Below are 26,884 nucleotides of genomic sequence, written 5' to 3'. Positions count from 1 at the left end.
CCCTGCAGGGAGCCTGCTCCTCCCTCTGCCATGTCTCTGCCTCCCTCTCTGTGTCTCTCATGAATAAATAAATAAATAATAACAAAATAAAATAAAAAGCCTATTTAAAAAACCCCCACAAAGCCTGGGCCCTATGTCAGAGCAATTAAATGAAAGCGGAGACCCCCTGGAGGTGAGGGCCAGGCATCGGCACCTCTTCAACAGCCCCCAGCGGTGCAAGGCTCCTGGGGGCCGAGCACTGTCCCCCCCTCCCCGGGGGCCTCAGGCCGCAGGAGCGCTGGCTCCTCGTCCTACTCGTTGCTGTTCTAGCGCGGAGCTCGGAGTGGGGCCCAGGTTACACGTTCCCTACGTGTTTGATGAGTGAACCAATGAATGTTAACCTCTCTCAGTTCAACCTGACGTGACCAGCTCTGCAGAGACAAGATGCTGTCGGGCAGCGCCTGTGTCCCGAGGGCTTCGGGGCGGTCTGGACGTTGCAGCCGCTGGAGGAGACGCCTGCCCTCGGGCAGGCATCGCCCTGACCCGCGGAGACCAAGGGAGGCGGGAAAAGGAAGCAGACTCGGAAGTGGCCACTTTGCGAGCTGCAGACCCAGAGGAGACCTCAGTAAAGAGGAGTGGATTGAAGAGTTTTTTCTTTTTTAAAAGATTTTATTTATTTATCCATGAGGGACACAGAGAGAGAGGCAGAGACACAGGCAGAGGGAGAGGCAGGCTCCATGCAGGGAGCCTGATGCGGGACTCGATCCCGGGACCCCGGGGTCACACCCTGGGCTGAAGGCAGATGCTTCACCGCTGAGCCCCCGGGCGCCCCTGAAGAGTTTTGCTTTTGCTGGTTTTCTACAAGATGTATTTCCTGTCATCCAAGGTCCACCTTGCCCTAGCTAAAGTCCCCTGCAGAAAGGGTGGGAACCTAGGCTGTGGGGACGTGAGCGGCTGGGGCCCGGGCGGGGTCCTGGCCTGGGGCTGGGGGACAGAGGCCGCGTCGGGTTTGGAGGGAGCGGGGCTCCTCCTGGATCTGCGGGGGCCGGTGCGGCCTTCACGGGAAGGGTTACAGCTCCCACTGGGCTGCCCTAATTCTGCGCCGGGAGCTTCTCTCAGGGCTTCACTTGCTGGAGGGTCTGTTCACGTTCACAGGCTCCTCCTGAATGATTCTCCATGTCTCCCTCCCGTCTTGTTGGGGATGAAATGAGGCCTAGAGGGAGGTAACCTACCCCAGGTCACATCAGGAGGAAGTGGTAGGACCAGAATCCAGCACCTGTAACCCGGCTCAGAGCGTGTCCCGCTCCCCGCCACCCCACGGCTGGCAAGGGGCACACCGCCTAGCTTTGCAGGAAAAGCACCGACTTCAGAACCGGGCCAAGCGAGGATCCAACCTGGCTCTGCGACCCTGGATGTGGCACTTAACCCTCCCAGGCCCCCTTTTCTCAACTGTAAAGCGAAGCTCCCAGCCGGGTTGCTCCGAGGGTTAAGTGAGATCGTGTATTTAGCCTTTCTCATCTCCTTTCTCCGTTCCCAAGCTTATCTCCTTCTCATCCCCTGTTCCCATTTAGCATTCACATTTCTTTATCTTTTCAAAGCAAGGGAAGAAAAGCAGAGGTTTTCCAAGTCTTGATCTATTCTTCTGATGGGGCAAAAACTCAACTCTCTCTAATGGAGCTGAATTATCGGAAATATACCCCTGTGCGTGTTTATGTTCGTGTTTATACAGGTGCCCGTCTGACCACGTGTGCGTGTGACCGAGTGTGCGTGAGGATGAACGGCTAGGTAGGCATAGATATAGATCCAGCTTTACCGGCTATAAAAGATCCTTGCTGGTGTGGCCTGGTGGAAAAAGGCAGTCACCCAGTGGTGTCATGAGCCTAAGGTAGAAGACAGTGGGGCGAGATCCATAATTTCAACAGGGCTCCAAAGGTGGGGAGTGTTCAGTTTGGCTGAAGGAGTTAGAGCGGGCTTCTCAGAGGAGGTGACACCGCGTTGGAGGGGCAGGAGTTGGTGAGGCAGAGGGCACCAGCCTACGACATGGAGAAGACTCTAGAAGGAAATAGAAAGGACACATTGAAAAAAAAAAAAAAAAGAAAGAAAGGACACATTGTGGAACTGTGGGTTACTGCGTCTGCGGGAGATGAGGTCCCCTGCAACATGGGGGTGAACCTGGGCCCTGACGCTAAGTGCATGTGTCATTTCCTTGGATCACCTGGATGACGTACGTTAGTACACCCATTTACAGAGGGAAGTAACGTTCAGGGACTTCAAGTCACCTGCCCTAAAGTCCATAGTTAAGAAACGAGAGGCCCCGGTACCCCCTGGTCTTCCACACCGACCGCAGGCGGGCGAGGGAGCAGGCTGATGTGGAAAGCAGGGCCAAGAAAACAGGAGGACTGAGCTTTAGTGCTAAGTGGCCTTGACGGTCCACAGAGGTGTTACGGGTTTAGGGGAGATGACGCATTTTCAAGTGCTTTAACTGGGAAGGCACCGCAGATGCTGATGCACCAGAACGCAGGGCAGGAAGTCACGTCCGCCTAAGTTTTGAGAGAGCATCTAGCACAGTGTGCAGACCAGGGGCTTCCCTGGGAGACTGGGGAGTGCTGAAGTGTATGGACGGCGGCATCAGGCAGGCCTGAGTCCAGCTCTTGTTCTCTTTACATTCGCTGGCTTCGTGGCTGTGGGCACACCCCTTCCCTGGGCCCCGGGTCCCTTACCACTGAAAAGGGGGGCTGCACCCAGGGGGCCCCAGGGCCACACGGTCCCATCCCGGGTCTGCCCTCCCCAGATGTCGCAGCTGGGCTCAGGGTCACCTTCGAGATGGCCTCCAGGGACCCCACAGAGAGCTCCCCAATCTTGGGAAAGGAAATATAACTTAAAAAAGGAAAACCTTGATTGAACTGTTCGGTTATAAATATGGTTTATGGAAAAATCCAGATGATACTGAAAAATATAAAGTCCATACATAAAATGTAGAGGATGCAGAAACAATATAAGAATGAATATAAAGTTTGTCTAGACCTAGATGCTACTAATTGTTTGGTATGTGTTACTAAACATTTTTTTTTAATTTTTTTAAATTTTTATTTATTTATGATAGTCACACAGAGAGAGAGAGAGAGGCAGAGACACAGGCAGAGGGAGAAGCAGGCTCCATGCACCGGGAGCCCGATGTGGGATTCGATCCCGGGTCTCCAGGATCGTGCCCTGGGCCAAAGGCAGGCGCCAAACCGCTGCGCCACCCAGGGATCCCTTACTAAACATTTTTAATAAGAATAAATATATGTAAATCAGTATTTAAAAATCTTCTTTTGTATAATCTTCTCTGTCATTAGTTAAATATAATATAAATGATACTCTTTGCATGTAGAAACTGCTTTTTAAAAATTCTAGTTGGATTCCTTTAACTGATCAAAAATGTTATTGAAAAATTAGTTGAGCATTTTTGATGTCAGTACCACCTGTTTCTGTGTTAATGATTTGCCAAATAGCAAGTAATAAGCCTGTTAGGTTGTGTCACGAATTATTCTTAATAAATCTTTGCAACTTTCTGAAAAATCAGATACAAACCTGGTCAGTTAACCTTGACTTTACATCTTTAGCATTGAGGTGTTGCTGACCTCAATACTTTATGAAAAGCTCGTTCTCGCGACGATGCTCTCTTTACTAAGAGAAGCCGGTCCGGGACAGCGCTTTGGGGAAGGCCGTGTCTGCTCCATCAGCCAGCAGAGCCAAGCTGTCCATGTCCGTCTAAAACCTCCTGTCGGCGGCTGGAATTCTGCAGCTGTCTTCCCTTCGTGCCGTGAGCGATCGGCTCCTGCAATCCAAGAATAGTGCAGTGGGTGAGGGGGCCACGTCCCTGGTGGGTGAGGCTCCGGAGCGCGGCCGCCCACGCCGCAGGTAAGGCCACGGGAAGCCGGACGAGGCCTTGGCTGCCCGAGCTCCTGCTCCCAGCGGTGCGAGTCTGGTCGGGGGAACCCAGGCTCTGCTGTGACGACAATCCCGCCCCCGTCTCACGAGCTTCGCGTATGAGCACGTGTCGCCCACTCGGTACCCTGGTTGCCAGGTGGGCCCTGCTCGTCTAGTCGCTCGGGGACCCGGAGGGACAGAAGCTTCATTTCACCTTCACCGTGTGCTTCGAGGACAGGAGGCAAGTTCTTCAAGCTCCCATCCCGCTGAGCTCCAGGCAACTTCTACCAACACTTTATGGTGTCAAATAGGTCACTAGGCTACATCTAATTCCAAAGGGGCAGAGAAGAGGGACCCTGCCACCCCCCGGACATTTACCCCTAAAGCCGACCGTGTGAGCTCCGGCAAGTCGGCTGCCCTCTGTCCGCCTCAGCTTCAGGGTCTGTAAGAAGGAGGGTTACCTGGCCCCGTATCCCGAGATCCATTCGTCAGGCCGCCTGTCGGTGAGGGCCGCGGTGTCCGCGTAGAGCCCCGCTCCAGGCCCGGCCGAGTGGGCCTCATCCCGGCTGAGTCCCGCCCTCCCTACGACGTGGGGCGAGGTATTCAGCGTCCTCTGGACCCCGGTTTCCTGATCTGTAAATGGAGATGATAATGGAGCTGGTGTGCAGACAGCGTCCGTGTTATACGGGTTACGCAGGGCCAGCAAGGTGCCAGAACAGTCCCGGGCGTATCCGAGGTGTCCTGTGCTTGTTGGTCTCATACTGATCCACCCTGAAGCCACTTCTTCAGTGAATATTCACTCCGAATCTTCCTAGTTAGCTGTGAAAGCTCTTACGAGGACTGAAGGGCAAGCAGGTGGCAATCTACGTTGCAGATGGCGGGGTCCCCACGGGAAGTATAAGGGGAGGAGGTAGTGTTTCTGGAGGGTTGAGTTTCTGCTTCCAACGACTGAGCACCGACTGTGTGCCCGGCTCTATACTGAATGCTTCCACGGCGACCCAAAGAGGTGGTCCTCCACATGAGGAAACTGGGGCTTCAGGAGGTTAGGGACATGCCCCAGGTCCCACAGGGGGTGAGGGGTGGGGCCTTGGAAGCACAGGGTGCAGGCCAGGGTGCAGTTAGACTTGCATGGAAGCCTTTGTTCGTCCCCCTGAGCATGTTGTCAAGGATCGTCCGCTCGTCCTTTCACCCGCTCACCTCCCTCCTAGACTGGAAGTCCCTCAAAGGCAGAAGGGGTTGCCCTTAATTCTCGGGGCCTCTACGTTCCTCCACCAACCAGTGACACCACAGGGTGACCGTTAGGGGGAAGAGAAGGAAGAGAGAAGGAAGCAAAGGTTGGAGTCTTGGATTTAGATCCCCGCGGCGGCCTGATGATCTCCAGAACGTCACCTCGTCTCCTGAGACTTTCGCTTCTGGACCTGACTCTGCTGTACACGACTTTCCGTCCAAAACGGCTTCACAGCCCCGTCTCCCAACACTCACGATGTTCTGGACACTTGTTGACTCGGAGCTACCAGCACACTCAAGGGTGCTTATTATCAGTTTAGGCCACTTGGCTTGTCTTCGCCTCACTTCAAAGTCAGGGAAGGAAAGATACCATCCAAGACATTTACGCGTCTTTCTTCACCAGGGCGAGAAGATTCCATTTGCCTCAGGTTCTGCCAAAGAAGGAGCACAGGGTGAGAAGAGGGACGGGACTCCGCGGAGCCCCTGGGGCGCAGGAGCCGCACCGTGTGCCCAGGAGAAACCCCTTGGACCAGGGTGCTCCGGGGAGGCAGGGCCCGCCCAACCTCTGGCAACCAAGCCCCGGCGACAGGCTCGCGGGGTCCTGCCCGTGGGCTGCCCACGCGGTGGGCACAGGCTGCGCCCGACCTCCCGCAGCGCCGGCCTGCGGAAAACACGCGGGGAGCAGAGGCTGCCGCGGCCCACAAGTGGGCACGGGGTGGGGTGTGCAGAGCTGAGGGGGGCAGCTGGGGAGCAGCGGGGGAAGAACCTGGAGCCCTGGCCTGCCGGGCCCTGCACCCCCGCCCCTGCCGCCCGCACTCACTATGGTGCCGACTGCTCGGGGCACCCCTGGGCTCCCTTACCGCCAGGAGCCCGGAAGGACTGGCACCCCCCCGCCCTGCCACGTCAGGGCCTCTGGCCGCCGCCCGCTGCCGAGCCTCCACCACAGGCCCCGCTGAGCTGCAAGCCCCTCCCAAGGCTCCCAGGCCCTGTGTCGGGGCGGGGGGCAGGGGGTACCACGCGGCCTCCCCATGCCTTCGTTGGGATCTGTGCTCACCTCGGGCCCTGCACCCATCCCAGGGCCCCACACCCACCTCAGGCCCTGCACCCACCTCGGGCCCCGCTCCCAGCTCGGGCCCTGCACCCATCTCAGGCTCTGCACCCGTCTCGGGCCCCACACCCACCTCGGGCCCTGTGCCCATCTCAGGGCCTGTGCCCATCTCAGGCCCCGCACCCATCTCAGGCCCTGCGCCCACCTCGGGGCCGAGCCTCCACAGCCGCCTGCCCGCCTCACACACGCGGCTGCTGACCCCGCGATCTTCCCATAGACCTTCCACGGCCCCGGCTCCAGGGCTGAGCCCCGGGCCCCAGTCGATGGCCACAGCACACGGTCACGGGAAGTGTCCGAACCCCCGGGGTGCTTGGGAACACCCAGCTGCCTTCCTTAGCTTTGGCGCACCTCTCGACCCCCGAGGCTGTGAGGTCCCGCCCGGGAGCCGCCCCTGAAAGCACCGAGGGGCCTGGGACCCGAAGGCGGGGCCTGCGTCCGGTGCTGTATCCTGCGGAAAGCTTGCGCCGGCCCAGAGCATCCGTCCAACTTCCATCTGGTACCAAGTCCCTTAAAGGAGCAGGGACCTGGGTTGGGCACCCGTGAGAGAAGAGCCCACAGTTAACACTATGGAGGCAGACCAGGCCTCAAAATTTGGCCCCGCTGCTTTGGGGCTGTGTGACCATGGGCCGGAGCCTCAGCCTCTCTGGGCCTTGCTTTCCTGTGTGTCCTCAGTCAAACCGCTAGGGTTGGTTGTGAGGATTAAATGAGATACTATATATGCCCGGCAGAGTGCCTACACCGCACAGGCGCTCAGCAGGGAGAGCTAGCCTCAAGTGGACAGTTGCGTCCAGGACATTCTGGGAGCTCGGGGCGTCAGGACCCCGGCTTGGCTGCGGGGGATGTAGGGAGCGAGAAACTGCCCCTTTGAGGAGCTCAGACAGAGCACCAGTCAATGGGCAAAATGCGGTGAGGGAGACGTCACGGCCGGAACATATAAAGGGTGTTAGGAGAGTGGGAACCAGAAGGCTCAGCGAGGTGCCCGAGGGGAGCAGGACGGTGCCGGGGGAAGGGAGCAGGGCCCGGAGAGCAGCGAAGGGACACGGGGGCAACCAGAAGGGCACCCTCGGTGGGGGCTCCCGGCGCCCAAGAGGAGCGTGAAAGGCCTCAGGGAGGCAAAGCACCTGGGACGGGACTCGGGCCGGATGTAGGACAGCTGGGTTCAAGGTTGATGTCCCTCCCCTTCCAGCCATTGACAGTCGGCGAGGCCTTGCCCTCAGAGATGTCACTCCCCATCAGTAGGACACGGAGGGAACCCTCGCTCCTGAACGCTGCCGCGCTTGTGCAGACTCGGGTGTCTGTGCAGCCGTGCCCCTTGGGCTCTGCAGGGCCCCCCGTGACCCAGGTCCTCCAAGGGCATCGTGGGAGCCTCCTCAGCAGGGCGCTCACTGTGTGAGTCATGTGTGTCCTTGCCATCCCTCCTCCGGCAGGTCGGGAGCACGCTCCCCTCTCTGCGGCCCTGGGCCGAGGGGCTGGTTCACACTGGCACGGGCATGACCCCCTCTGAGTCTCACTCAGCGGAGAAGCTAAGCGCGGTCGTGGTCTTGTACATGTGTCCCGGATGAGGGGCTTCCCAACGCCCAGGAGACCCTGGCAAACCTGCACGGCTTGGCCACCCAGCAGACGGCCGAGCTGGGCTGCAGGCCTGTGGCTGAGCTGGAATCTCATCCGGGCCTGTCCGCCTTAGCACCCCAGCTCTTAGCCTCTGCACGGGAACTCAAACCAGCAAATGCTGTCAGATGGTTTCAAAACAGAGTAATCGCCGACTTCTGATTCATCCCCGAACCGACTGATGAGCCTTCCCGGTCTCTAGGCTTACCCGCTCCCCTTCCGCACAAGGAGCGTGGCATTCGGTCTTGGGCTGCGATGCCCATACTTCGAATACTTCAAATATTGTCCTGTGAATAGACTGTAAACAGAGAGGCGAGGGGGAGGAGGAGAGGAAGGGGGGATGAGGCTCGGCCACCAGCACCTGTCCTCCCGGGATCGCAGCCGAGTGCCGTGTCGGGCTCTCTGCTCCCCCCCACGCCGTCCCCTCGCCTCCCTCCGGAGCCGGGGGCACCAGATCCGAACCCTCGGCCGGCCGGCCCACCCGTGAGCCCTGCAGCTGGACAGCAGCTGTGAAATGGGAGTTGGGGAGGGCTGCTCGGCTGAGCAGAAGCTGTCAAGACCCTTGCTGTGTGTTCCAAAGCGCATTTTAAACCAGCGGCACGGTGTGAGGCTGGCGGCCCACGGTGAAGGATGAGCAGGATGCCTGCTGGGCGACAGGCAGGCGTGATGACACAGGGGCCAAGTGCTATTTACTCCCTGGGAACAGGTGCTACCCGGGACTCGATCCGTCCTGCCTGCCTTCTCTGCCCACATGTCCCAGGCCCGTCAAGGCAGCTCCTTCCAGGCCCCCCGCGGCCCCAGCCCCCCGCCCCGCCTCGCACTTGGCCCGGGGTGCGCTCGGCTCACCGGCGCCTGGAAGATGCCAGCGGCGGGCGGCTCCCGCCTGGGCCTCGTGCTTGCTGGAAGCGGCTCGTTTTACATAAGCCGTTGGCGCAGATGTCAGGTGACAACCGCCTTTCGGCCCTGGTTAACCTACAACCATCCTATCTGCGCCTACGCGGATGCAACAGAGGGCGGCCCGGGGAAAGTCCTGGAAGGGGGAGGGAGAAAACTCTGCAAGCAATCGTGTTTGTGCACCAGCACACTCACCTCTGGAAAACACCCGAGGCTGCGAAGCACAACTGACTTCTCTGCGACAGGAGAAACTGAGAGCCGTGCAGACGAGCTCCAGCTACCCCCAGCTGGCCTTTCCTCCCCTCATTATATGTTATTTCCTTAAAGCTCTGGTTGGTAAACATGCAACAGTCCTTTGTTGATTCACAAAACAATACAGAAGTCGGTTAAGACATTTCTCTGCACAGTTGGATTAAGGACAAATAGAGAAGGGGAAGTGAGCAGGAGGCCCGGAGGCCTTGTGGGGCTCATGAACCAGACCACATGCTGCATTCGCCCCGGGCCCTTCCACTCGGACCCTGTGACCCCCCAGAGCACGCCCTGCCAACTGTGACCAGCCCCTCAGCCCAGGGCTGCAGAGAGGGAAACATGCTCCAACCGGCCGGTGGAGGGATGACAAGTACACAGATGACCGCAGCACGTGGCCCGGGGTCACAGGGCCTTGAGCGAGGAAAATGCACGCTGCGGGTCCGGAAGAGGACAGGACCGCGTGAGGCTGGGGAGCTGGGCAGGAGATGGCCCCTCGCGCTCCCAGTTGGGACCCTCAGACACTGTCCTCACTGGCATCCTGCCTCCAGGCTCACGCCACCCCCAGGGCACCCCATTCTGCTGCCGGAACGGTCCTTCCAACTCCAGAATTGACAGAGTCCCCCAGGGTTTCATTTGAAACCCTCCCCGGCTCCCACCACTCCGGGATAAAGGACGCGACCCCCGGTCACCTAGCCGCCCTCCCTCCCGGCCTCACCACTGCGTCTTCTCTCCTGCGGTGGGAGGCCCTGCATCCCTGTCCCCCCTCCGGCTGCCCCCCGGATCCCCCTCCTGGTCGTCCCTGCACGTGACTTCCTCGCAGTGTCAGTCATGCCATCCTCTGTGCTCTCTTCCCCTTGCTAGAGTTCTTTGGATTAGAGTACTCCACGTGCGTGCCAGTGTTCACATGAGCCTGGAGCCTCTTAGGCAAGAGTCACACGTAGTTCAAGGCTGTACCCCAGCATCTAGCACAGTAACTGGCGCTTAGTCATGCTGCATACACGTCGGTTCCCTCCCTTTCCACCAGAGGAAAGCTGACATCCTGCTTGGGCCGGCCATGCCCCGAGTCCTGAGTGCCTGCCTCTCCCTTTCTGGGCCTTTCCTCTGTAGTCCTCACCACACCCTTTTCCAAAGCCTTGTGCTGCTTCCATCCTCAACAGCCTCCTCCCACTGCAAAAAAAAAAAAAAAAAAAAAGAAAAAGAAAAAGAAAAAGAAAAAGAAAAGAAAAAAGTCCTGGTCTCGGGTCTTAGGGGAAGATAATGTCTTCCAATGATTTAATTTTTTTTTTTTTAAAGATTTTATTTATTTATTCATGATAGTCACAGAGAGAGAGAGAGAGAGAGAGAGGCAAAGACACAGGCAGAGGGAGAAGCAGGCTCCATGCACCGGGAGCCCGACGTGGGATTCGATCCCGGGCCTCCAGGATCGCGCCCTGGGCCAAAGGCAGGCGCCAAACCGCTGCGCCACCCAGGGATCCCCAATGATTTAATTTTATTTTTTCTCTTTCTGCAGCTCACGGAGCTCACAGCTTGACCCTCATTATAGAGGTATTGAGGCCTCAATCTGGTAGGTCAGCAAAGAGAACCCACAGAGGGGATGGGGTGGGGGATTGATTGTTTTTGATCGCCTGGTATCTCTCATACACCAGCTCCTTTTGTCCCACAATAACCCAGTGAACAGGGTATTTTTACCTTCATGTCGTAGATCAAGACACTGAAACTCAGAGGCAGCAACTGACTATCCCAAGGTCACTCAGCCGATAACCAAGGGAGCCAGGATTTCAACCCAGAATTCTCTAATTCCAAAAGGCTTGACCCTTCACTGTAATGTGGAGGGAGAGTCTGTGGAGAGGGAGTGTCTGACGTTTCTTTGTCAAACTTCACACACACACAAAAATGGAAAGCCACCGTGCTGATTGTTTCTTCACCCTACAAGTCCCAGGTTGAAATCCTGGTGCTGCCAAGAGGCCCGTTTCCTCCAGCCTGCCTGGTTAGGAATGCATTTTATTGCATTGCACGGTCTGGAGTTGTTTCCTATGTATACATCTTTTCATCTGAATCCAAAGGCTGTAAACATGTTCCCCAGACAGGGTCTAGGATGGTGCCCGGCACATGGCAAGGAGCCAACCAGTAAGTCCCTTTATTCCAGACAGTTCTTGATTTGCAGAGTCAGAGACCCAAGTTCCACTTTCAACTCCTTTTATGACCTTGGACAAATCACCACCGTTTCTCTGGCCTTCAGTTTCCTTATCTCTAAAGGAGGCTGGCTCGCAAGATCTATACTATCCGACACTTCTCTCCTCCGTGCTGGGCATGGCTCTCAGCGCTTCCCATCCACTCACTCGTTTAATCCCCACAACAGCCTAGGAAGCGGATCTCATTTTATAGAAGCAGGAAAGCAAAGCACAGAGAGATGAAATGGCTTTCTCAAGGCTACACAGCCAGTAAGTGGCAAAGCCCGGGTTACAGGCCAGCCGTCTGCTCCCAGAGACTATGCTCTTATCATTACACTAACCTCCTCCCCTAGAGTCCTTTCTACACGACGTAAACGTCCCCTCATTCACTCTACAGTCATTTCCTGACCCTCTACTCAGTACCAGCCACACGTCTGCATTGCGATGGGCACCAGCGGCAAGAACCCAACGGGCTCCCAATTCTGCCCTTGGGATCCCCATGGCGGAGTGGGGAGAGGTAGCTGAGTGACCACAGGCCATCGAGGTATCCTGAACGTCTGTACCAGCCACAGCACAGGCACATCCAGCATATGTGCCCCCCAAATAGCCCTACACTGGATTTCTCAGTAATTACTGTGTTTTATTTTCTTGTGGATTCACATTATAACTCAGAGGTCCTCTGTCGGGAACGGGGATTAAGCGCTGCTGACCTGTGGGTGCTTCTGACCTGCCATCTCTAGTTAGTCGGACCCACCCGCTCAGGCCCTATCACAGGCTCCTCCCAGTCTACGTTCAGTTTCCCCTGTACCCTCATCACCCAGCACCACCCTGCACACGACTTTCCCGTCCAGGCCGAAGCCCCTCTGTTCCCACAGGCATGTCAACTGTCTCACCTTCCCTCGCCTGCTGCAGCCCCACGCATCCTTCTTGGCTCATCCTAGAGTCCACCTCCATGAGGCCTCTCTTGATTCCCTAACCCGATGCAATCACTCCCTCCTCACCCTCTGTGCAGGGTTCAAGTTCCTCACAGGCAAGAACATGTTTTATGGGCGATTCTCCTGGGCATGCATCACAGCAATTCCTGGTGCAGAGCAGAAACTCTGAGGCACAGTACAAGGTACAATTAACTTGCCTGCAAAGTCCTCATTTCTAGCCTCTACTTAATGCTTCTGTGATGTACTCAATTTTTTTTTTTTTTTAGTTTTTGTTTCTTCTGATTGTTAAAGAATACAGAAAGATGTAAAGAAGGCCTAAATTATCCATAATTTCTACCCATCGGTGATAACCACTATTGCTCTTTTGGTAGATTTCCTTTTTTTCTCTACACATGGAGCACACATGGAAATAAATATACTATAATTATTTATTGTAATCTTTCACTTAATATTTTGTGAATATTATCTTTGATAAAATGGTTTCTACAGGATTTTTTTTAATTGTTGAGGTATAGTTCATGTACAATAAATGCCCCCATTTTAAGTGTGTAGTTTGGTGAGTTTTGACAACTGCGTACACTTGTGTAACCATTACCATAGTCGAGATTTGAAACATTTCCATCACTCTCAATAGTTCCTGAACACCCTTTTGAAGTCAACCCTGATGTTACCCTCAGGCCTAGACAACTCCTCATTTGCTTCTACAGCCTGATTTTTAATGACCACGTAAGGTTCCATCATATGGGATGCCCTAATTTGTTTGGCTGTTGCCTGACTGTTGGACCTTAAGGACGGTGTTTAATTTTTCCCTGTAATAAACGACAACCCAATGAATGATCTCTGGTCACGCCTCTGATTATTTCTTTGGGATAAGTGCTCGGACCTGGAATTGTTGGATCAAAGAGGATGTGCAGTTTCAAAGCTTACGATAAATATTTGAGCAAGTCACTTTTAATGCTTCTGAGTCTCGGTTTCCTCATTTGTAAAATTGGAATTAAAAATTCCAACCCGAAGGACTTGTGAGGATTACCTGGGACAAGCTATAGATACTTTGAGTAACTAGTAAACTGATCCACAGATGCTTGGGAGCTGAGTAGGAGGAAGAGTCTCTCTGATCTGATCTTGACACTCGCCTCTGTCCTAAGTGTTGACCTTGAATACGTTAGTTAACCTTAGCCAGCCTCAGTGTTCTCATTTGTCAAATGGGAATAACATGTTCCATTCTCCTAGGGTTGTAGGAAGTTTAAGCGAGATACCCCACGTAAAGGCTTAGGATAATTCCCGGCTCATAGCTGCTCAGTAATTTGCCGTGATTAGTTCTGGTCGGAGTTCTTGGTTACAAATAAAGGGGCACCAACTCTGGTTGACTTAAAGAAAATAGGAAGTTACTGAAAGGCTATTGGGTGGCTTACAGAATCGACAGGAAGGTTAAAGAAGCAGGTGTGGAAAATGGGCAGGAACGGATGTAGACTGGGCAGCTGAGAACACAGCCTGGCCTCGCCCCAGGAACCGTCGGATTGTGACCGGGGGCTGGCACTGCTGCTGCCACTCAGACTGCGGCTGGGATCATCTCGGCCATCCCCCTGTCTTTGTGTCACTTGCTCTAGATTTAGAGTTCCAGACCGAGGCATCTGAACGACTGCGCCCACCATGCAGGTCGGAGCCCTGGCTGCCGGCGGACGGGATGGGAACTGCTTGACTTCTTCCAGCTTCTCCAGGAGGGAGGGAGTTTCCGGCTTCTTCACCAACCTCACAGAATGACAAAACTCTCTGAAATAGAAAGCAGGCTCAGATGCTGGGTAGTTGAAAATGATAAGTCCACTATGCTATTATTTTTATTAACATAACTGAATCAATATAAATAAATAAAAATGTATCCTATAAATACATGCTAAGTCTATAGGGCACATCATTTCAATGAAACTTCTTGATGAGTGCTCTGATGAAAGATAGAGCAAACTTGCACATTTGGATAGTGTCCTAGTGGGTTTTCTTCCCACGGGAACAGGTCTGTACAGACTTGTTTTGGTTTTAAGGACACAGGGAGAAGGACAGAGGACACAGGAAGAAGATAGACTGATTTACTGAAAATGAGCACTCTTGAGGAAACACTTAAATCCCATTGTTCATTTCCTTTTGGTTTGATGTGATATAATTTTTCACTAAAACTGGTGAAGTACAGTCACTTAAGATGATGTAGAAAATCCATAGGTGAGGGTTAACCTGGGGCTGGTTTGATTTTAGGGGGGATCAGTTGGACATAGTCAATAGCGATTTCAATCATTACTCTTTTTTAGAGCTGTGGTTTATTCAGCCCTTTTTTTAAAAAAAAATTTTTTTATTTATTTATTCATGAGAGACACACAGAGAGAGGCAGAGACACAGGCAGAGGGAGAAGCAGGCTCCCTGTGGGAAGTCCGACGTGGGACTCAATCCCGGGTCTCCAGGATGACGCCCTGGGCCGAAGGCGGCGCTAAACCACTGAGCCACCCGGGGATCCCGTTATTCAGCCCTTAATGGGAATTGCCTTATTTAATTCTCACAATCACCCTGTGGGAGAATTCAGAGGCTCAGAGGATAAGGCCAGTGTTCTCAAGGTCACTGTGTGACCTTTTCCACTAGTGAGTGAAAAGTTTGGGATTTGAGGCCAGGTTCTACCTGCACCGAATCCAAAGCTCTAGCTACAAGTGTAGCAGAGGACACAGCATGCACATGAATGTGGGGAGCTGGGCAAGGCCACCGTGTAAACGGGCGTGTTGGCCAGGTGGACGGAGCCTGAGGACAGAGGGTGAGAGGTGAGCTCCCCAGGAGTGAGCTCACACATACGAGTACATCCCCAGGGCCCCAGGGCCTCGGGCCTAGCTAGGGTGGTGGACTAGCCGTTGGTACAAGAGATGTTCTAAAAATGTGTTTGTTCTGCCTTAAAGACTTTCCTATTGTAAAAGATTAAATGAATATGTGCAAATATATAAAATATCCCCCTCTTTCCTCCCCCATCTTGCCAGGCTACCAGTGGTACCAGTTGTTATGCATCCCGCCAGAGCTCTCCCTGTGCACTCACAAATATAAGGTACTCGGCATAGATCTTTGTATTTATTACATAAATGGTATCATACTATATGTGTTGTTCTAACACTTCCTGTGTTCGCTTAACAATACGTCTCAGAGATCTTTCTGTGGTGGTATATATAGTTCCACCTCATTTTTTAACAGTTGCATAATTTTCTATAGTGTGACTACTGTATGAATATATCATAATTAACACTGTCTGTTAAAGATTTGAGAGCTTCCAATTTTTTTTTTTTTTTGCGATTAAAAAAACAAAAACTGCAATGATCCACAAGTGATTTGCAGCTTCCGAAAGCATATTCAGATTGATAGCACGTATCAGCCTGTTCCACCGGCTTACAGGTCTGTAGGTCTTCGAGATTTGAGACCTTACGGAGAAGCCTGCAGGTTTAACTCTGCTCCGGACCCTCCCCTGGCAATCATCTCTGACCAGATCCCTTCCCTTGAGTTCGTCGCCTTTTTCTCCTGTTACTTTTCACTCTGTACGCATCTTACTCACTCCCTATTGCTCTGAGATATAATTATTTCTATCTTTGTGCTTTTTCCTACTGGATTGTGAGCTCCTTGAAAGCAGGGACTACATTTTCTTTGTTTCTAGGCCCGGGCCTGGCACACGGTAGGATCAATAGGTATTGGTTAAATGAAGCTGAACCCCTGTGCTGAACACACCAGCAGTCCCCTCAAGACCTCTAAAGGCAGGGTCACGCTGTCTCATGCCACATCATACATACTATACAATGTATGTGCTGTCACAGAGAAACGAAACCGTTCTAGGAAATACTTGGATTTACCAATGATTAGAAGACATGGATGAAGCCCTTCTTTCTTGATCTAAAGAGAGTTGTTATGAATTCTCTGTATTAGTTTCCTAGAAGTGCTGTAACAAGGTTCCGCAGACTGGACGACTTAACAGAAATGCGTTGCCTCCGTTCCAGAAGCTAGAACTTCAGAACAAAGGTGTTGTGGCATTGCTTCCTTCCAAGGGGTTAAGGGAAGGTGTGTTCCAGGCCTCTCTCCTTGGCTTGTGGTTGGCTGTCTTCTCTCCATGTTTCTTCACATTATCGTCCCTCTATGTCTGTCTGTGTCCAAATTTCCTTTTCTCAGAAGGACACTAGTCCTGTTGGGTTAGGGACCACCCTCATTTTAGCTTGATTACATCTGTAAAGATCCTCTCTCTAAATAAGGTCGTGTTCTGAAGTGCTGTGGAGGTAGGTTGAGTTAGGACTTGAGCATATGAATTTGGGGGCAGGGAGACAATTCCATTCCTTACACTCTTCTTTTGAAAACCTTTTTTTAAAATCATATCAAGGAACTCTGATCCGGCATCTTCTGGGACTATGAAAATTAAAATATAAAAGGTCTTTGAGTATGCAATTTGCAGAGGACCAAGCCTTGTGAAGTGTCTGCCCCATTCTGGGCCCACAGCATCTGGAGCCCAAGCTCTCTCCTCCCTTGAGGCTGAAGGTGCTCCACTCACTGCTAATTACACTGCCAGCCATTCCCCATGGTCTTGAAAATATTTCTCCGAGGATATCAAATCTGGGATCCTGTTGCTGATAAAAGCTTTCAGTTTCACAAGAGTTTGGTTCTTCAGGCATTGTTTTCAGCTCAGGACCAATCTGGCAGATGAGCTGTGTGTCATCTACATGTACTTGATTTAAGATGAGGCCGTGCGATGGAGCCTAGCTTGGGGTCCAAGGGGGACTCCTGCCCTAAGTGTGGCTTATGGGCCCCTCCTCCGAGGCTCCACTCTGGGGCCTCTCTCTGATCCAGCTCTAATGCAGATGTAATCATCTCTCTTCACCTGTCTCATTCACTGTATTCCCTTAACAGCTGACACTGGGCAGCTGATTTTTCTGAATTAGTCAACAAATCCCAAACTGCTTGCGTAAGAACCCTGCCTCCAAGATAGTTCATGGTTTTAGCAACTAGGCCAACTGAGGGGAAAGGAGCAAGAGAGTAAGTCTGGCATCGAGCAAGAGCCAGGGAAGGTGTGCATGTGGGATTGAGGATGGGAAGGCTGGTGGAAATGGACGTGGAAGTCTCCCAAAAGGCTCATGTACCCACCCACCCGCCCACCGTCCACCACCCACCCATTCACCTACTTCCCCATCCATCTACCCACCCACTTATCATCCACCCACCCACCCACCCATTCACCCATCTGTCCGTGCATCCACTTATCCATCCACCCAGTCACCCAACAACTATTTCTAAGCACTTGCTATTGGCAATTGGCAGACACTCTGCGGGACATTAGGAACGAAATGGTGAGTAAGACAGAGTGCCTGTCTTCTCAGGGCTGACATTTAGTGTGGACACAAACAAAACTCAGATAAAATAATGCATAAATACTGTGTTTGGCGCTCCATACGCTACACACATGAGATGAAACCCAAAGCAGGAAAAGGGGTGTGTTCACTTCAGTAGGGTCTAAAGGGAAGGCTTTGAAGAAATGATACTTCACCAAAGGCCTACTTGAAGTGAGGGAGAAAATCATGTGACTATCTGGGAGAGAGCAGGTCAGGTGAGGAGAAGGGAGATGCAAAAGCCCCGGGCAGGCAGGTACCTCGAGCAGAGGGAGGAGGCCCATGAGGTGGGAGCAAAGGAAGGCAGCAGCAGATGATGACAGCATAAAGACCTGCTCTCTTCTAGGGCTTTAAAAAACCTCTTAAGCAGACAATTATTCAGAGCTTACTACATATTAGACTTTGTTTTAAGGACTTGTGAGCTATTCATTTATTTCTCACAAAAGAATATTCGGTATTATTAGCATCCCTATTTTATAAATGAAGACACGGAGGCACCAAGATTAAACAGCTTTGCCCAAACACGGCTGGTAAGTGACGGAGCCCAGATGCATGGCCCAGGCACACTATGTGACCGGGGAACACGGCGCCGTCCTTGGGTAGAGACTCAGCTCTGGTTAGCACCGCGGGAGCCACCTGCTCCCTCACGTGCTCCTGCCCCATGTGCTCCCCCGCTAGTGCTTCGAGGAGCAGCTAGTGTTCATTCACTCACTCAACAAAGGGACGTGCTCGTTAACCTCGCCGGGCACACACGAGGGCACTGGGCACACAGGACAAACAGGAAGACGATCGAGGTGAGAAGGCCGGAGAGCAAGGAGGCGATGGCTGGGCGCTCAGAGCCATGAAGGAGAGAAGCGCAGGACGTTACGAGGACTCGGGGGGCGGGGGGCATGTGTCCGTGCTTGAGCGGCTCAGGACTTGCAGAAGCCTTGCTAGAGAAAGGTGACCCGGGCCCGGTCGCCCCGCCTCCTGTCTGGTGGAGGGAACCTTGTCCGCAGCGAGCGCCACTGCTGACACGCCTGTCCCCACACAGCACGTGCCAGCAAACCCACTCGAAACTGTTCATGAATCACTGGTCATTACTCCCCTTCCCCAAACGTGCCCCGCTCCCCTCCCCTCCTGCCCGTCCCTCCCCCTCCTGGGGGCTCAAGTGTTGGAGCCCCTAAAAGGTGGCCGCTCTCCCCAAGGGAAGAGGCCCGGAGAGCTACCAAAGCTTTCATGGATGGGAGAGGACTTCAGATCCGCCAGCCTCTTTCGCAAGCCCCCTGAGGTCACGGCACGAGGGCAGCTCTGGTGAGGGTGACTGGGGGTGGGGAAGGCCCTGCCTATGCGTCAAGCTGGTCCTGGAAGGGAGACAAGCAGGCAGGAAGGAACCAGGAGGCCTTGGACGCACAAGAAAGGAGAAACCGCCGCAGGGTCCAGGAGAACCCCTCGGCCCGGCCAGCCCGGAGGCTCTCTATGCCAACAGCAAATCCTGGGGTGCTGCAGCCCACAAGCCCTGGCCCTCACTTTCTTCCTCAGAGAGGAAAAAAAAAAAGGTAAGGAAGTGGGTAGCTCTCAGAAGACTGTTATAATTTCAAAGCAAAAAGGAGTTGTTTTTGATGTCCGCCCAGAGATACAGCAGGTCCCAGGGGGCTACGCTTGTGGTTCCAGTAAAAGGAGCGATGTTGACATGGAATTCTTGGATTGGCCTCATTTCACGAAAAACAAGCTGCCAAACCAAATGGGAAATGGAGTTCAGCAGAGAAGTATGTGCTGACTCCCCCGCGCCCCCTCCGCCCCGAGTCGGCTGCCAGCGACCATCCGCACACGACTTAGTTCTCCGACCAGAGTTCCAGCATCCGCGACTCTTGCTGGCAGGTCCCCCGGTGCGCAGGACGCACAGTTCGCTCCTGACGGGCTATTTCTCAGCAGGGGCAGCTCGTGCCCACGGCCGTCACTTCTCCAACTTCCTGTTCTTTAATGGAAAAGAGAAAATGCTGGGCAGAGAGATGATTGGAACCAGATGAGCTGCCCTAAGGTGCCCGGGAGCCGGACGTATGTGAAGAAGTGCAGACTCGTGGCTCCCACTTGCCGGGTCCCCGGCGGGATACCTGCCGCTCCCCGGGTCTGCTTCCGTGCTAGGTCCGGCCAGCTCCCGGCGCGCCAGCCGTGGAGGGGGAAGCCCGGGCCAGGCCTACCTCGCCCATCCGCCAGCTCCGGGAGCTCGGACAACTGGCTTAAGCTCTTTACGCTTGGGCTCCCTCAGCTGTCGAATGCACATGAAAGACCTATATTGTAGGGTTCCTCTGAGGATTAGATAAAAGCATTCACATAAAATGCTAAGGCATCGTGCTCGTACACAACCACTCAATAAACTGCAGTGGCTCTTTTTTTATCACCATATCGGTCAGTCAACGTAGCTAGTTAAGATTCTTTATTTATTTTTTTAAGATTTTATTTATTTATTCACGAGAGACACAGAGGGAGAAGCAGGCTCCTCGCGGGGAGTCAGATGCGGGACTCGATCCCGGGACCCGGGACCACGACCTGAGCCAAAGGCGGACGCCCCTAGTTGAGATTCTTTTTTTGTTGTTGTTGTTAAGATTCTTTTGAATATAAAAAGTAAGATGAGGACTAAAAGCTGGCTTGAAAGAAAGATAGTGGTGCTACAGGAGAGTAGGAGGTGCCAATTCTAGGGATACAAATTACCTTGTGAAACATGGGGCAGGAGGCAGAGTTGAGGCTCGTGGGTTGGAATCAGAGATTGCAAACGGGGAACTAAGACTTCGCACTCTATCCCAGTGGGCCTCTCAGACCGGTGTCGGCCGATAGAATTAGCTGTGACCACGGGAGTGGTCTAGATCTCTGCAGGGCCGCTGAGGGAGTAAATTGTAAATTACTGATGCTATTTATATAAATTAACCTAAACAAATCCAATGAATCTATCAAAATTATCATGTGAGTAGAATAGAAAAGCCCTATATGGCTGCCAAGTTGGACAGCATCGTTCTAGACACAGCTTCCCTCTCTTGCACACACGTGTGCACCCCCCACCCGCTTCCTCTCCACCCTCGATGCCTGGTCCAGGCGTCGACTACCTCCCAGCCCAGGGCCCACTTTCGACTGTCATGACTCTGCTTGGCGGTTCCAAATCCTAGGGGAGTCATCTGATTGACTTCACTTACCTCTTCATGCCATGCTGCAATTAAAGGCCCCTCTGGAAAGTCCTTTGGGGCCAGGGTTCCCCGCTGACCACGGGGTCGAGGGACCTTACACCCTCTCCACGAGGGCCGGGGTGGGGGGGGTATTCCCCGGGAGGGCGGTGTGGGGCAGGTGGCTCTGGAGCCTGTGCCTTTTGTCTGAGGGTGGCCGTGATCCAGCGGTTGGCGTCCATGCCTCCGCCCGGCCCAGGAACTGGATGGCGAGGACAGGAAGAATGACGGTACCTTTCCCGGGCTTCGGAGGTGATTCAGGGCCTGTTTGTGAGGAAGGCCCAAAGGTCTCGCATTAGCTAGTGGATCTGGGAGGAAGCAGATAAAGAAGGAGCAGCTCTGCCCGGTGCCCGCTGAGCCACACCCGAGCCTGGGGTGCTCTTCTAAGCTGGGTGGTGACAAATGACTGAAGACTTGAAAACACCAGGTTTGAAAAAAATGTTTTGTTTTTCCTCCAGATTCCTGGAGGCACCGGGAGGCAGATTGGCATTGGCCAGAGAACAATGGGCAACTTGGGGACTCTGTGTCATTGTCAGCCCCTGGCTTCACCCGGTTGATTGAGCTTGACAAGCCTTCGCCGTCAAGCCTCTGGCCAGGCCTGTCCCGCAGCTGCCGAGTCTGGCCTTTGTGCTCCCAGGCCAGTTAATTGCTTTGCCGGAGTCTGAACGCAGGGCGTCAGTGGGCTGTTGAACTTCCTAAATCAAACATCAGACCTTATTAAAGGGACAGTGACAAGCCACAAACTGTGTGTGATAATAGGATCCTCAGCAAAAACTGGGGGCGACAGCGCCCACCGCCTCCGGGCTGCCCCGAGGAAGACACTGCGACAAGGTGCCGGCAGCACAGACGTGAGCGGACACGAGGGGGCCGTGGGGGCTCTCCCTGCCCCTCCTGCCTGGCCCCTGGCCCAGTCCGCTGTCCACGCAGCACCCAGAGGAGCACCAAGGCTACTCTGCTGCCAACTCCTTCTGAGGACCCTCGGTTGCACTAAGAAAACCCCCCAGCTCTGACCCCTGAGACCCGGCTCGGGGCCCCCCACCTCTGTGGCCCTCTCCCTGCTCACTCAACCTGGCCTCACAGGCCTCTCGCTGCACTTCCACCTGAAACCCAGTCTCACCTTAGGACGTCTACACTGACAGGTCCCTGCTCTTCCGGAATGTTCTTCTCCTAGATCGGTTTTGCACGGCTGGCTCTTATTCCCAACGCACCCTCAGGTCTTTCCTGATCATCCAATTTAAAGTATTTGCTCGGTCACACGACTCACCTGGTGTTTTTGTTTGTTTGTTTGTTTGTTTGTTTGTTTTTATCGTAGCATTTACCCTTCGCTGCCAGACATTCTTCCAGCTGTGCGTTGACTTTCGTTCTTCCTCAGTTAAATTAGCCTCTTCAGTGTAGAAGGTCATTCAGGTGAGACTTTGCCTTATTTGCCTTAAAGGTTGCGATTTCCAGGACTGCACAAAGCACAGCTCAGTTCTCGGTTATTGTCTGGTGATCAATGATTAACTTAGGATAGACTGGTACAGGTTGGCAGGTTTGCAAAGATCCAGGGTTTTATGTTGTGTTTAATTGTATGATCTCGGTGTTAATTTAATTTTTTAGCAAAACTAAAGGACTAACCCTCTAACGTCCCTGACTGTGGGTTTTGGATCTTTCTGGGCTCCCTTTCCTCTGCTATAGACAATGACTCCCCTTTCACTAAACTAATGTGGCTCTTCCGAAGTGTACCTAGGTTCACTTTTTAAAAATGCTTTGTAAATAAATAAATAAATAAATAAATAAGCTTTGAAAAGACTCATTCTGGATTGAGTACAAATCCAGACATAGCCCCAGATATTCTCTTGAACTTTAGCATCTAGATGTCTTGCAGGTTCCTCCAACTGAGCGTATCTGAACTGAGATCGGCAACTTGCATGCTCTTCCTGCAAGTCGCTCTGCCTCTTGTTCTCTGCCTCCCAGAGCAGCTCAGTCCTCCTTCCAGGGCCTTCCAGGCCTGATCCTCAGCGCCCACCTCTCCCTCTCCCTTCCTGCTGAATGAGTGGATTCCAGCCCCAGCTTTCTGAACCTGTCCAAATCCATCTCCTTGTCTCCATCGCCAACCCTTACCACAGTCTAGGCCCTTTGATGCCTCGATTCGGTTACTGTAACAGCCTCCTTCTTGGCCTCCTTGACTCCGTTCTTTCTGCCGCCGCCAGTCCACTCTCCATTCCACACACATTATCAGTTAAAAAGCAAGTCCTAGCATCTTCCCCTCAGTGGTTTTCCACTGTTCCAGAATGAAAGTCAAAACCCCTTTGTGCGATCTCCAAGGCCTTGATATTGCTTATCTCACCAGGCCCACTTCTTCCAACTTCCCTCCCTTCTCCATCCCCAACCTCTTCCTGTTCCCCAAACTCTACGTGTCTCTCCTCTTCGGTGCTGGTGTCCACGTCGTCCTCTCTGCCCAGAACATTCTTACCCCTTTCCTTGCCTGAATACCTGTCGGTTCCTTCGATCTTGTATATGCATCAGAACTGCAGGTGCTCAGGTCTTAGGTGCTCCTGCTTCGCACACCGGAAATGGTCGCTACTACTCTGCTGCTAACAGCAATGAAATTAGGAAGAGGATTAGAATATGAGACAAGGCCTGGGGCTCAAACAGGATCAAAGTATATGGCTTTCTCAGGTCCAGTATCCTTCTACCTTGTTGTTTCTCCATCCTGAGGGACTGCCCTCGCTGGCGCGGTTCCAGATGGCTCACGGCTGCGTCTGACATCCCAGCCATGCAGTCAGTAGGGCGGTTGCTGTGGACTGAATATGTGTGTCCCCCTCCCCAAATTCATATGCTGAAATCCTAATCTGCACTATGATGGTATTTAAAGATGGGGTTTGGGGAGGTAATTAGCCCTGAGAGCAGAGCCCTCATGATGGGATTAGTGCCCTCTCAAGAAGAAACACAGGAAAAAAAAAAAAGAAGAAGAAACACAGGAGTGCCGTCCCTCCCTCCCCCCTCCCCTTCCCCCTCCCTCTCCCTCTCCCTCCCTCCCCACACTATGTAAGGACACAGTGAGGAGAGAGCCAGGAGTCTGTAATCAGAAGATGGCCTTCACCGAGAGCCCAGCCACGCTGGCACCTTGGTCTCGTACTTGTAGCCTCCAGAACCGTGAGACATAAGGATTTGTTGCCTACGCCACCGGCCCATAGTATTCTCTTGCAGCAGCCAGAGCTAAGTCGGGGCCAGAAGAAGTTGAGGGAGCAGGAGGGCGTCACCTGGGGGTAATGACATAATTACAGCCCAGAAGAGAACCGACTGCACCACCTGCCAGTATTTACGGAGCACCGAGCTAAGCCAATGCCTTCCCTCATTTGACTCTCCCCACCACCTTGCGGGGGCAAATGCTTATTTATTATCCTCCCTCTCATTTTTAAGCAAAGGATGTTTTATCAACAAGCCAACTTTGCAAATCTGTGAAATATAATGAAGAGCCAGTGAGCCCGGCACACCATGTGATGGCAGCTCCTTCTCAGAAAAGTTTTCATGTGACGTGCACATGACTTTTCTATTTGTTAACAAACACGGCAAGGAATTCCGGCACTTTCTGTTCTTATGTAGCTATTATTTTAAACTTAGTTTTATGATTGTCCAAGTCATATGTGCATGTAGTTAAACAGTCAAAAGATGCTTTGATACAAGAGGGGGGGCCTGCCTCGGTGCTCCCCACTCTTTCCCCAAACTATGCCGTGCAGCTTCCCGTGGTCCAGAGACAACCGCTTTCGGCGCTTGCCCCCCTTGACCCCGCGTCTCTCACTAACCGGCGGGTACTGCCATCGGTGCTTTGTCGATCTGACGCCTTCTCCCTTGACTTTCTACCCTGAGAAGATGAGGATTTAGCTGTGACATCTGGCCACCGCCCCGTGTGCAACCTACGCACATATTTTCTCTCCCTATCCTCCTAGCCCTCCAGTATAGATCTCACCCACTTCCTTTTAGCCAGGTCAGTATTTTCAAAGCTGTGTCATCAAGAACACTCCGCGTTTTACTTTTCCTGCACGATTTTTTATTTCCCCTGAAGTCATTTTCTCTTATTTTAGGATTGCTGAATTTTCGGCGTATTTCTGACCTAGCCTCAAACCTGTCCTCGATGGCAGAAACCTCTTACAAATGTTTTCAAACACAGCTGGCGTCCTATCAAGTTCATCTTTTTGAAGCAATCTCCCTGGGGGACTTCTGATCGGCTCTGATCTGGACAGGGGCCCCCAGGCCTGGGGGACAGCTGTCATCCCAAGATCCCCCCCACCCGCCTGGGCCTTCCTTGCACCCCTCTTAGGCTGAAACTCCTTGTCTGTGGGCCTCATGCTCTCCTCTTTCCTGTATTATTCTTTTAGCTGGGAGTGTGGGCAAGAGGCCATGGGAGATTTGTGTTTGTTTTGACCATATGTGCCACATGTTTCACGTGCCATCCTTAATAGGAATTCTTAGCCTCATGTCAGAGATGAAGCAATTGAAGTTTAGGAATATTAAGCAACAAGGGGCTTGTTCTGTGGCTGTAGGAGGGTCTTTCCCCAGTCGCAGCACGTGCCACGCTCGCTTTCTGACCTGTTTTCCCTCGTGAGCTGCAAGCCGCCTGGGGGCCGGGGACTCTCCCCTGCTCCGTCCTGCCCCTCCAGTGGCAGGGGCATCCTAGGTGCTCAACGATTGTTTCTTAAGTGAATTTGTTGGGTCTGATTTGGGGAAAATTATTTATTACATCCCTGCAATATGCATTTTGTTTCTAAAATCCCAAACCTCAACTCTCTGCACCCGCGGTTGTTATTCCCCACCCCTGCCCTGGTGTGCCGATGGCCATCCAGGAGAGAGCTAAGTGTCTTGCCTGCACCTAAAAGAGCTCAAAATAAATTCTCGGCACAGGTCTCGCTCGTGCTTTGCCCCTGAATCACAGAACACCCTTCCACACTTCATTTGTGTGAGGTGCAATAGCAGAATCACAAAATATTTTTTCCCTGAAAGAACAACTCACTCGACTGAAGGCAAATGCTATATTTATGGTATTTCTTTCCTGTTTTTAGGATAGCTCATGGAAACTGGATCGAACAAAGGAATTATTTTTATGAGGATAAATCTGTGTGTACCGGGTGGCGTTTGCTTGCTGCCCATTAAGTCTGAACGTTGCAGCTTGGAAGAAAACAACGCTCTCTGATTAACAAAAACAACCTGAAACAGTTCCCTTCAGCCTGCCGCCTCTGTATTATGTTAAACCCTAATGTAGCAAACACGCCCCGGTGCCCGGTGCCCTCCCAGAACCCAAACCTCCCACTGCTAAAAATAGCCCCCGGGCTTTCCCTGCGGCTCGAAAACAGGAACAGCATAACTTGTTTGCCTCATTATGTGTTCTGCACAGGGATCCAGTCCCTTCTAACATCCTGGCCCTCACACAACAGGGGCAAATCCTAATCTGCTGATTACGAGTCCAACAGGTCCAACAATAGGAAGTGAATTCCACACCACCTCGGCTGGCCTCGGCCCTTAAACAATGCCCGGCTCAGCCCGATTCCCAGGTGGGGGTAAGGACCACAACCGCCACCTGCAGAGGGCCCCCCTCAGTGTGTGCAAGGCCCTGTGGGTGCAGAAATAGGCGCTGTGTGTGTACTAACCCCTTCAACCCTTAGCCTCCTTGAGGGGAAGTCCCATGGTTAACCCCATTTCATAGATGAAGGAACTTGCCTGCTCACCCCCGACGGCATGGGTGGCGTCCGCGCCCAGCTGGGCTTGACTAATGAGCATCACGCAGCGTGACCTCACCTGTGCTTCCACCGGCCGAGGCGGCTCGGGCGTGGAGGGGGCTGAGGGAGGTCTTGTCTATGCAGCCAAAGTCTGACGGCGGTTGGCCCAGGAAGCTGAGGGCGGGACTACCCCCTCTCAGTCTGGAGGGCCTGTCAGGGTCGTCTGTCCTTGAGGATCTTTCCTTCTGCAGCGTATCTGACTAGGTCCCGCCCAACTCCGTGGGAAATCCAGGCTTTGGAGTTGGCCAGGCCTGTCCCCCAAGGGGGGAATGAAGGCCGAGGCCCATCCCAGAGGCCGGGCTAGGGGAACGTCCGCTGCCTGGGCCAGTGGCTGAGAAGGTGCATCTCGCCGTGGCCCCTGGCGCCGTGCAGCTGCCGTGTGCCACCTGGCACCTTGTCGCAGCAGGTGGGGGGACCCGAGGCTGCAGGCAGGCCGTCCGTCAGTCCGGCCAGCATCAGGGCCCTGCCACGTG

General features: G+C 53.3%; 4 long non-coding RNA genes across 9 annotated transcripts; 1 reads left to right on the top strand and 3 right to left on the bottom strand.

Moving 5' to 3' along the window:
- Positions 1-718: 718 nt before the first annotated feature.
- LOC106558979 lies at positions 719-6,637 on the bottom strand. 4 transcript variants are annotated; one of them, XR_005361476.1, is made up of 4 exons: positions 6,372-6,637; positions 4,270-5,549; positions 3,553-3,799; positions 719-2,031 (listed from the first exon to the last, which is right to left on the bottom strand). It is a non-coding gene; the product is annotated as an uncharacterized LOC106558979 (long non-coding RNA). The 4 variants fall into 4 exon arrangements; XR_005361475.1 differs by having other exon boundaries at positions 4,353-5,549; XR_005361474.1 differs by having other exon boundaries at positions 3,553-5,549; positions 6,300-6,637.
- Positions 6,638-12,493: 5,856 nt separating this feature from the next.
- Positions 12,494-17,157, bottom strand: LOC119872298. Its single transcript, XR_005361472.1, has 2 exons — positions 15,944-17,157; positions 12,494-13,853 (listed from the first exon to the last, which is right to left on the bottom strand). It is a non-coding gene; the product is annotated as an uncharacterized LOC119872298 (long non-coding RNA).
- A 1,616-nt stretch (positions 17,158-18,773) lies between these two features.
- LOC119872297 lies at positions 18,774-25,999 on the top strand. 2 transcript variants are annotated; one of them, XR_005361471.1, is made up of 3 exons: positions 18,774-18,999; positions 21,968-22,062; positions 25,698-25,999. It is a non-coding gene; the product is annotated as an uncharacterized LOC119872297 (long non-coding RNA). The 2 variants fall into 2 exon arrangements; XR_005361470.1 differs by having other exon boundaries at positions 21,114-22,062.
- Positions 19,013-23,051, bottom strand: LOC102156543. Of its 2 annotated transcripts, XR_005361469.1 has the most exons (5): positions 21,920-23,051; positions 20,629-20,919; positions 20,153-20,319; positions 19,289-19,418; positions 19,013-19,172 (listed from the first exon to the last, which is right to left on the bottom strand). It is a non-coding gene; the product is annotated as an uncharacterized LOC102156543 (long non-coding RNA). The 2 variants fall into 2 exon arrangements; XR_005361468.1 differs by having other exon boundaries at positions 19,013-19,418; positions 21,920-23,046.
- Positions 26,000-26,884: the final 885 nt, after the last annotated feature.

The sequence above is a fragment of the Canis lupus genome, chromosome 6 (genome assembly GCF_011100685.1).
Source record: "Canis lupus familiaris isolate Mischka breed German Shepherd chromosome 6, alternate assembly UU_Cfam_GSD_1.0, whole genome shotgun sequence".
Taxonomy (NCBI): Eukaryota; Metazoa; Chordata; class Mammalia; order Carnivora; family Canidae; genus Canis; species Canis lupus.
Note: the sequence above shows the minus strand (reverse complement) of the source record. Positions and strands in the feature narration are given on the sequence as shown.